This window comes from Bactrocera tryoni, chromosome 3, assembly GCF_016617805.1.
Source record: "Bactrocera tryoni isolate S06 chromosome 3, CSIRO_BtryS06_freeze2, whole genome shotgun sequence".
Taxonomy (NCBI): domain Eukaryota; kingdom Metazoa; phylum Arthropoda; class Insecta; order Diptera; family Tephritidae; genus Bactrocera; species Bactrocera tryoni.
Window position 1 is genome coordinate 48,258,508 of NC_052501.1, and position 10,323 is coordinate 48,268,830.

Sequence of the window (10,323 nt, forward strand, 5' to 3'; positions counted from 1 at the left end):
AAAATTCTTTCTTTAAAACTATCACAAGTTTACTTTTTCAGGCTTTGGCATCTGTGAACTAAGTTGGGGAATATGATTATTTTTTAGTGTATTTAGAAAGCTAACTGTGATAGGTATGGAAAACTGCAAGACACGTTAAGTTTTGCGGTTTCACAGCGTTGGTATAAATACAATATACAAGGTGGGTTCCAAAATAAACAGGATTTTAAAAAAATAAACAGAAAAGTTGTTTTTGTTGCAAAATCAATTTACATACTCTATTCAAAATAGTTTCCTCCTGCTTCAATAAAGCTTTATGCACGGTCCAAAAGCATGTCGAACGAGTGTTTTAGCTCGTTGTCCGCCGGAATGCCGGTACAAGCCTTTTGAATGACCTCTACGTCTGCATAACGATTTCCATTCATGGGAAATTGTGTTTTTCCGAAAAGGAAGAAGTCGCACTGTGCCATATCAGGTCAATACGAGGAGTGGTTAATGGTTAAAATGTGATTTTTGTTCAAATAATCGGTCACAAGCGTCAATCGATGTAAGCCCAAATGTTCGGTCAAAATACGATAAATTAATATTTTGGAGATGATCAATTCCATTTTCATGAATTTTAATGATGATTTCGGCTGATTTTTGATGAACGCACAGTTTCGATGGAACTTCTGGGGATCACAGATTCTGATTGGCCCACACGTTGATCGTTATTTATGTCCTAACGATCACTTTGAAAACGTTGAAACCACTCGGCACTCTGCTACGGGATAGGCAATCATCGCCATAAACTTGTTTCATCAATTGAAACATTTCGGTAAAAGTTTTACCAATTTTAAAACAAAATCTAATATTGGCCCTTTGTTCGAAGCTCATTTTCGCACCGATAACGCAAACATACTGACACTTAAAACGCAATAACTTCACTTCCAATCAATGAAATGTCATAAAATTCTCACTGGACAATCGATAAAGACAGCGGATTCTAATGCACCAGTCGACATATACATATATGGCGCTAGATGCAAAAAGTCCTGTTTATTTTAATATTGTAGGTTTTCGGTGAAAGATTGAAACTTAATGAGGTTTTTGTATGCGGATTTAATTTACTTCTTATTATTATTATATAATCACCATGTTCGGTAATATACTTGAACGAGCATGTTGGCTTAGAAGTCTTAAAAGAAATTCACGTTCTTCAAATCTTATTTGAATGTCAGCTGAAGTTCAGTAGTCAAAAAATCGGCAATCCCACAGAACACTTACATATTTCATAGCATGCCGGGGAAAAGTAGAAGACCTGAGGATTCACTATTTTTATTCAATACCAATACATGATGCATATGGCCATGCTTGAGAACTTGTCTCTATTTATTTGCTTCATTATGAATTCAAAGCAACTGCATAAAAGTAAACAGTCTCATCGACAAATTTTATATCCTGAAAGTAGCCACTTATAGTGATGAATTTATCAAAATTGCTAAATAATTACCTGCAAACCGGAAACTGTTCAATTCAAATCTCTGCGAGCCTGAAAAACATTTTGCCAATTTTTTTACTGAACTCTTGCCCTGACATGTATGCATTTGTACGTCTATATAAATATCTTCCCAATAACATCTATTTGAGTGACATAAAATTAATATGGTCTTACTGAACAAATGATTTAAGAACTAATTCGTTTTAAAACCTGTTGAGTAGTCGACTTCTGGATCATGCGTTCGGAATAAAAGCAGTTACTATGACTGCACAAACTTTGGCTTGTGTGTGTGAATAGATTGAACCCGTACGTGAACATCGTGCTATACGAGTGTCACTCTGAGTGGCTATGAATGAACTAAAGCATTTTCCACTCTATATCATTGAGTGTGAAAAATTGGATTTACTTAATTATCCTTAAGTTCTAGTTTTTGATTTAGCACCATTAGACAACTTCTTCTGGGATTATTAGAAGTCTTTGGTCTTCAGCAATAAACCAGACTCTCTTTAAGCTTTAGAAGACAACATTGAACGTGCTACTTATGACATACGACTAGATTTATTGGAAAAGTACTCGGAAATTGGATTTATCGAAGTCGTTTCTGCGAAAAAAATCGTAGAGGCCGTTTGAATGATGTTATATTCCGAACTAACTGCATCGATTCTACTTCACATTAAATAAAAATAATCTGAGTTTCCTTAAAGAAATCATACCATTTTAATTGGAAAGCCCTATATATATATCTTTGCATACATATAAAATGTTGGGGACTTAGAAGTCAATTTTAAGCTTAAAGAGAAACTGAGCTAATGAGTTGTAAAAATAATCTAACAGATTTAATACGTCTCAGTTGATAATTAAATTGAAAAACATTTGAAGCGAACGTATGCTCGTATAATCCAACACATCCGTGTATATATAAAACAAATCCACACAAACACAAAGCAAACCCTTACGAACTAAAAGAGAAACTCTGGATTAGATTTTCAGGAGAGTTAGTAGGTCGGTATGTAGACAATTAGAATTATATAGATGCAAAAAAATAAGCGTAAGCGGTAATAGCTCAAAGCGATGGAAATATAATAAGAAAGAACTTTAACGCCTTCATATTTTTCTCGAACATGAGAAATGCATTGAATTGCAAAGGCGCTAGAATGCAACAAACAGTTATTTCAAGCTTTCGCAACATTCTTGAATCCAACATACTCAGATTGGAAAAAGATACTGCAAGCACATAAAAATATCAGTGACACAAAAACATGCGTAGATATAAACGCCCAAGCATGCTTATGCACTTACTTTACGTCAAAGTTTGCGGTCAAGTGTTGAAAATACTTCTCATGTGAAGTAAACCTCAAACTAAAGTCATGTCAGTGGGTAACCGTTGCAACGTTAAACCGGAATTTAAATACTATTGAAATTGTAGTTTAAAGCCATAGTTTTCACAGCATTCAACTGTGTAGATTAATATTGAAAAACAAACACATTTTAACACATATGCTATTTACTTTTTAGAGTAGTAGAAATCTCCTTATGATTACACAATCCCTTTAACAACACGAGTTCTTGTAACTTTAGTGGCCGCTTTTCAGATTTTTAACCCGCCATGTTAACTTTCTCAACATTTGTTGCAGTTTCGATGGCACTGCTATTTCAATTACTCACTAAATTGAAATGCAAATAATCACTCCTACTTGTAACGGCTTGTTTTAAAGAACCTCTTTAGACGCTATAACATATACTATGCTCTCATGCACACTTGTTATGTTTTCTAATCAATTACTTTTATTTCACATCTTAATCATTCGTATAAACGTTCAGCCCACATGTAGAGTCCTTTGTTGTCTTATTTAAAAGAGTAAGTTCTCTGAAATCTGAGTTACCGGGAACACTTCTTCAGGCGGCGGTAAAAGTGTAATATCTGGAGATGGCGAACCCGATTCCCAAATCTATGTCGATGGAATAGATGTTCAACTGCCCGACTATGATGAAGTTCGAAAAGCAATTACCCGCTTCATAACTTGCTAAATACAAAAAGGTAAGTGGATTACTAGCACAGAAAAAAAGTTATTACTGTTTGTTTTTGTAGTAAGATTCGTACACCACTATGTACATATATTATAAGTGCCAAATATATATGGTTTTTTGTGTCTGTTTCAGATTTAATTACAGTGGTACTCCAATATAACGAATGATATAATGTTGGGACCGTTCGTTAAACTGAAATATTCGTTAGATCGGAAACGAAAATTAAATTAATATTGGTACATATGTATACGTTTAAAAATAACTATTTATTCATGAATTCATAAGCATTGGTTGAAATAAATACATATAAAATGGAAAATGCATACAATAAAATTAATAAAAGTTGAATTTTATAACAAAAATATGAGCATTATTCAACTCGATGGCATCATATTACATAAATATTACATTGTTTATATAGGAATGCTTAGGGGGGGGGTAAGGTTTGTTTCGTCGAAAAAAGACCTTTTTTCGTGAATTTTTTAGAAAAAATTATTGCTGTAGGTTTATTTTACTTATTATTATATGAAAGTACAACATTTGAAGGATACTCAAAAAAAGTTTTATCGAAAAATAGCGAGGAATAACGGATTTATCGTCGATCTCTGCAGACACCTCGAAAAAAAGTTGTTGTACGGTGACCAGCCTACAGTATCATTGGATCATCTGAAATCAAAAAATCAAAATGTTTTCTTTAGTTTATTAGTTTATCTTTCAATTGACGTCGAGTTTTTTTTAATTTTTCAATTTTTGGTACCATTTTCAAGCCATAATGACGATTTTAGACGAAAAAATCGACCTATTTGTTATTGTAAAGTTCTTAGAAATTATAATTTTTGGAAAAACTCGATGTCATTCGAGAGCTATGTATCGGGTGATTTTTTAAGAGCTTGATAACTTTTTTAAAAAAAAAAACGCATAAAATTTGCAAAATCTCATCGGTTCTTTATTTGAAACGTTAGATTGGTTCATGACATTTACTTTTTGAAGATAATTTCATTTAAATGTTGACCGCGGCTGCGTCTTAGGTGGTCCATTCGAAAGTCCAATTTTGGGCAACTTTTTTCGAGCATTTCGGCCGGAATAGCCCGAATTTCTTCGGAAATGTTGTCTTCCAAAGCTGGAATAGTTGCTGGCTTATTTCTGTAGACTTTAGACTTGACGTAGCCCCACAAAAAATAGTCTAAAGGCGTTAAATCGCATGATCTTGGTGGCCAACTTACGGGTCCATTTCTTGAGATGAATTGTTCTCCGAAGTTTTCCTCAAAATGGCCATAGAATCGCGAGCTGTGTGGCATGTAGCGCCATCTTGTTGAAACCACATGAGTCAACATTTAAATGAAATTATCTTCAAAAAGTAAATGTCATGAACCAATCTAACGTTTCAAATAAAGAACCGATGAGATTTTGCAAATTTTATGCGTTTTTTTTTTAAAAAAAAGTTATCAAGCTCTTAAAAAATCACCCGATATATGTAGAATATTTGTACAATACTTCAAAACGATCGATGTGGTAGTTTTTTCTATAGGCTGGTCACCGGCTTTAAAAATGACATATTTGGGAAAAGATTCAAAGTTTTGTACACTCAGCGCAGGTAGTTAAAAGTACCGTTATTCAACCTGCTGTAACTTCGTTAGTTTTTCTCCGAATGACCTAAAACTTTAACACAATATTCTTGAGATGTTGATGGTTCAGAAATAAAAAATTAAAAAAAATGGAAAAAAAAGTTGTCAAACCTTACCCCCCCTTAAATGTATATTAAAAGCTATTTTTGCACTATATAATAAATGTGTACAAATGAATTAGTGAAGTGTTAGTGGATATAAAAGTGAAAAATATAATTGCAGAAATAATTTTGTATATCGAAAAGATGTAATTAAAATATTGCAAATTTTCAACTTTAAACGCGAATATCTCGAAAACTATAAGCTTCCTGCGGCTATAACTTATATCCTTGATCAGGATAATTTCCTCTATCCGACCATATCCTTTTTATCCTTGAAATCCTGGGACGGTATACTAAATTCTTCCCAAATTTTCATTGGGATATTTTGTATTATGGATTTGCACAGCTTTGGCTTTTAAAATATTGCTGTTAATATGTACGTGCTTTTCACGCTGGGAGACAAACCACTTATATAAAGCCTTTTCCATCCTATGATATTCGCCTTTCATTAACGATTGTCGTCTCAATGTGCCAGCATGTGTACCTTTAACACTTCTCATCACTTTCCGGAAATTTTTTAAAATTGTGCAAACACTCGATTTTGGAATACCATATTTCAAAGAGATTTCTTTCAGGGTTTTCCCCTTCTTATTGTCGTCAATTATTTTTAATTTGTCACCCAAGCAAAGCCGTTTTCGAATTGAAGGCATTTTTAAATAATTTATGCGATATTCTCACTTTACCACTTTGAGCTCACAACTGATATTTCGCGCAATAAAGCGTGCATAAAAAAATAAATAGAATTCTTTAAAAAAATAGCTCAATAATAACAAGAACTAACGGGTATTTAACTGCCTGCATTGTTTTTGTTGTAATACAACCAAAACCAAATACAAACGCCATACATTCGTAATATCGAGTTCATCCAATGTCCAGCTTTCGTTATATAGAGTCATCAATGTATTGAAAAACAGCGTTCGTTATATTGAACATTCGTTATATCGGCGTTCGTTATACTGGAGCACTACTGTAATTAGATTTTTTTTGTTTCCAAAATTATTTTATTTATTGTATCTGCTTTTTCTTAAAGCCTAACAATAAGTAATAAAATCTTAAATCTATTTAAAAACTAGACAGACTCAAGCAAGTGATTGAGCTGTTTTGGTGATACGTCGCTCTTTAATACGCAGGCATATCTCTTCTTTTCGTCGTATTTGATTGCAGGAATGTACCAAAGCATTAGTCAAAGGGTTTGGGTGATCTCGAAGTTTAGATACATATATATTTAATTCTGCTGTCTTCTACTTCTTTTTTTACCATAGGAATACTAAGGTCTTAATGGATATTTTCGTTACGCATGTACCATGGTGAACACGGATTGTTCTAAGCATTTTTGATTGGAACCTTTGTATTAGATCAATATTAGTTGCACAGGTCGTACCCCACAGTTGAATGCCATACATCCAAATCGGCTTTATGACCGCATTATACAAAAGCACTTTGTTGTCTAGGCTAAGTTTGGAGTTTTTATTTAAAAGCCAATTTAAATTTGCAGCTCTAATCTTCATACATGTTATTTTACTAGAGATATGTTTTCTCCACGTGAGCCTTCTATCTAGGTGAATACCAAGATATGTTACTTCGTTCGCTTGTGGTACTAAAATATTGTTTATTTTTACTGCCGGGCATATCTTTGGTCTTAGCGAAAATGTAATATGCTTACACTTCTGTTCGTTCACGTTTATACGCCAGTTCGCTAGCCACTCTTCGACAGAACTTAAATGCTTCGCTAATATTCGTGATGCTGAAATGTGGCATTTGTTACGGCTCACTATAGCTGTGTCATCCGCAAAAGTTGAAGTTAATACATTATTAGCTGTTGGAAGATCTGCTGTATATATGATGTATAGTGTTGGGCCTAAAACACTGCCCTGGGGTACACCAGCCCTTATCTGTCGTTCATCAGACATGAAATCTCCCACTTTTACCATAAATTTTCTATTTTTTAAGTAAGATTCCAAGGTTTTATACAATTCTAAAGGTAGAATTTTTTTAATCTTATAAAAAAGACCTTCGTGCCACACCTTATCAAATGCTTGAGCTACATCTAGAAATATTGCGGAGCAGTACTCCCTGTGCTCAAATGCTTTCCTTATCTCGTTAGTAATTCTATTTACTTGCTCTATTGTGCCATGTTTCGCATGAAATCCGAATTGATGCATTGGTATTGTATTATTTTCATGGAGAAAAGGAGTCATCTTTGATAGTAATATTTTTTCAAATACTTTTGAAAGACAGGGTAAAAGACTGATTGGTCTGTATGAAGACGGCTGTGTTAAGTCTTTCCCAGGTTTATCTATCAAGATAATCTGCGACTTTTTCCATGAAATTGGATAATATCCGAAACTAAGAATTGCATTGAAGAGCAAAGAGGGTTGTTCTTTGGCAAATTGGGTTGAAATACCTTTTCTAGGTGATTTGCAAAGCAATTAGCCTTTTCCTCGTCACTTCGAGCCCAATTTCCACCCAAGTCTCGTATAGGCATGTTGGAGTCAGTTGGTGGCTTCATGGACTTTTGGGCTTTCCAAAGGGAATTTTGCTTGTTTGAATTTGGACACAGCTTTTTCATATACATTTCTGTGTTCAATTCTTCCTCACGTTTGAGCGCTTTTCTTAATTTACGTACAGCAGTTTTCAATTGAAGCTGAGTGGAGGGGGAGCGAAAAGTTACGTATACTATTTTCTTTAGATGCCAACTAGCCAAGTACTTAAAATATTTTCTCACAAAAAATTGCTTTTTCAATTATGAAATATTGCTAAACGTGCTCGTTCACACAGCGGGAATCGAGGCTTCTTGGGCTTAGAAATCTTGTTTCAGTCAAATGTTAGTTTGTTTGAAAATTTTGTGTTTTTGCTGTCTTTTTAGTCAAATATATATTTTTCTTTTCTTATTTACACAATCAGACAGTTAAAAACGAATTAGACAGACACGGCCAGAAAGCCTGCTTGAAAAAGGCGAGAATGTTAATTTTTTGGACAGCAGTGTTTATAAAAAAAGTTTGTGAGAAAACCAAAAATTGTAGAATTAAAAGTCGCAGGTCTGCAAGTGACAGCTGCAGTAAACATGCTGTCAATTTGCACGCGTCTATTGCATAATAAAATACATATGTACATACATACGTATTTGTACATACAAGTGTTGGGAGGAGGTTTACATACAAACACACATTATCGCATGCAAATGCATTTCCAAATGTCATGTTCATTGTCCGAAATTGCTAAAATTACTTGTTTGTCAAATTTACTGCACAATAAAATTTATTAACAATTTTGCAGACATTTTTGCTTGCCACCTGCTGGCGCTTTTACAACATAATTTTTAATTGCTATGTATGAAATACATTTTTTAGCTAGCATGCAACAGTTTTAATGACAGTTCCCAGCTGACATAAACTATTATCTCGTTGGCTCAATTCATTGGCGCTTGCCAACAAAGTAAAGCTCTTCGTAAGCGTTTGATTTGTGACCAGTGCCAAAGCAAAATTCGACTGGGACTATTGGCGCCAGAGAGAAAATGTCAAAAATTATAACAAAATTTGCGTGCAACTACAACAATAACAGCACTACCTCAGCAGAATCAACTCGTTCATATATTGACGTGCACTTTATGTACTTGTAAATGTAAAAAAGTATGTACATACATACGTATTTACATATATACCCGTGAAAGTTGGCATTTGAGATAAATTTATCATATATTCCACTGCATTAGCCGTTAAATCGCTTGGCTAACACAATCATTTGAATAATTTATGTCAGTTAATGCTGCCGCACACATATTGTGACACAAATATATATGAATATATATACATATGGATATTTAAATATATATATTTAGTATACGTATGTACATTTATTAGATGCAATTCACTCTTACAAAATTTAGTTTTGTTCAGCTAACTGAATATATTGCATTTATCGCTATATAACTGTATACTACAAATATTAATATTATGAGCTTATGTAAATACCCAGCAATGGAACTTCAGACTGGTTAGGAAAAGTATAACTTGTTTAAGGATTTACATAGGTTTACGGCTTTCAAAAAATCTAATTTTTTTATTGTCTTGTTAAATTCTAAAACAACTCTAGAATATTGTCCTAAATTTTAAAGTTGATCCATGTAATAGTTTCGGAAATAAAACCTTGAGGACTTGTGCGCTCGAGGCTAGCCAGGCTAAGTGCGCCATCTTTAAACTGTCTTTAATCTTTCGGTTGTCAAGATTTCTCGTGAACTCCTCAACCGATCTTCATCAAATTTTATACAGATCTTTGAGATACAAATCTTAAAGACTTGGACGAATGATTTATTTCGATTACAACTATTTGAAAAAAAAATATCACGAAATGTTCACTGAAATTTTAATTTTTTTGTAAAAATGTCCTCCAAAACTCCAATTTTCAGTTTTTTCCTTCGTCCAAGTACTAAGTTAAGGTTTTAACTAAAACACGTATTTTTTCACTTTAGATGATCTTGTAAAAAGTTATGCAGCCGCATTGTTTTACCGAGGGGTCACCGAAAATGGCGGCGCAGTAACCAAATAAAAAAAAAAGTCCAAAAATTTCAGAATTTCTTTGTTAATAGGAGTAATTTAACATACATTGTAAAAATTTTATTTCATTTTAAAAAAAAAAAAAAAATTGTTGAAAAAAATGCTGTTTTTTACCCGTTGAAACCCACGTAACCCCTTAAATTAAATAGTTGTTGTCAAAAATAAAATACACAGTGACTAGTTGGAATTGTGGTTCACCTTATTTTTAAATTAGACTTACATATACAGCTGTTGACAGCTAATTAGAAACGTCATCTATTTTAAAGTAAATTATGTTATTTTCCAATAAATCAAATATACTCGTATTTATTGTATTTTTACTTATTTTATTGAAACCTACATATCTTAAACTTAAACTCTAACAGTAAAAATTTTGTTTAAATTCGTTTTTGTTTTGAAGATTTTAACCAAAACATGTGGAGTCAACGATTTGAGTGCGACAACTAATTAGAAACGAAAATTTTGTATCAACAAAAAAAATTACATTACAAAAACTTGCTTACTTTCAGTTAGTATTTTGTTGCTTAACTGTTTTACTTTAATATTGCTTCACATCG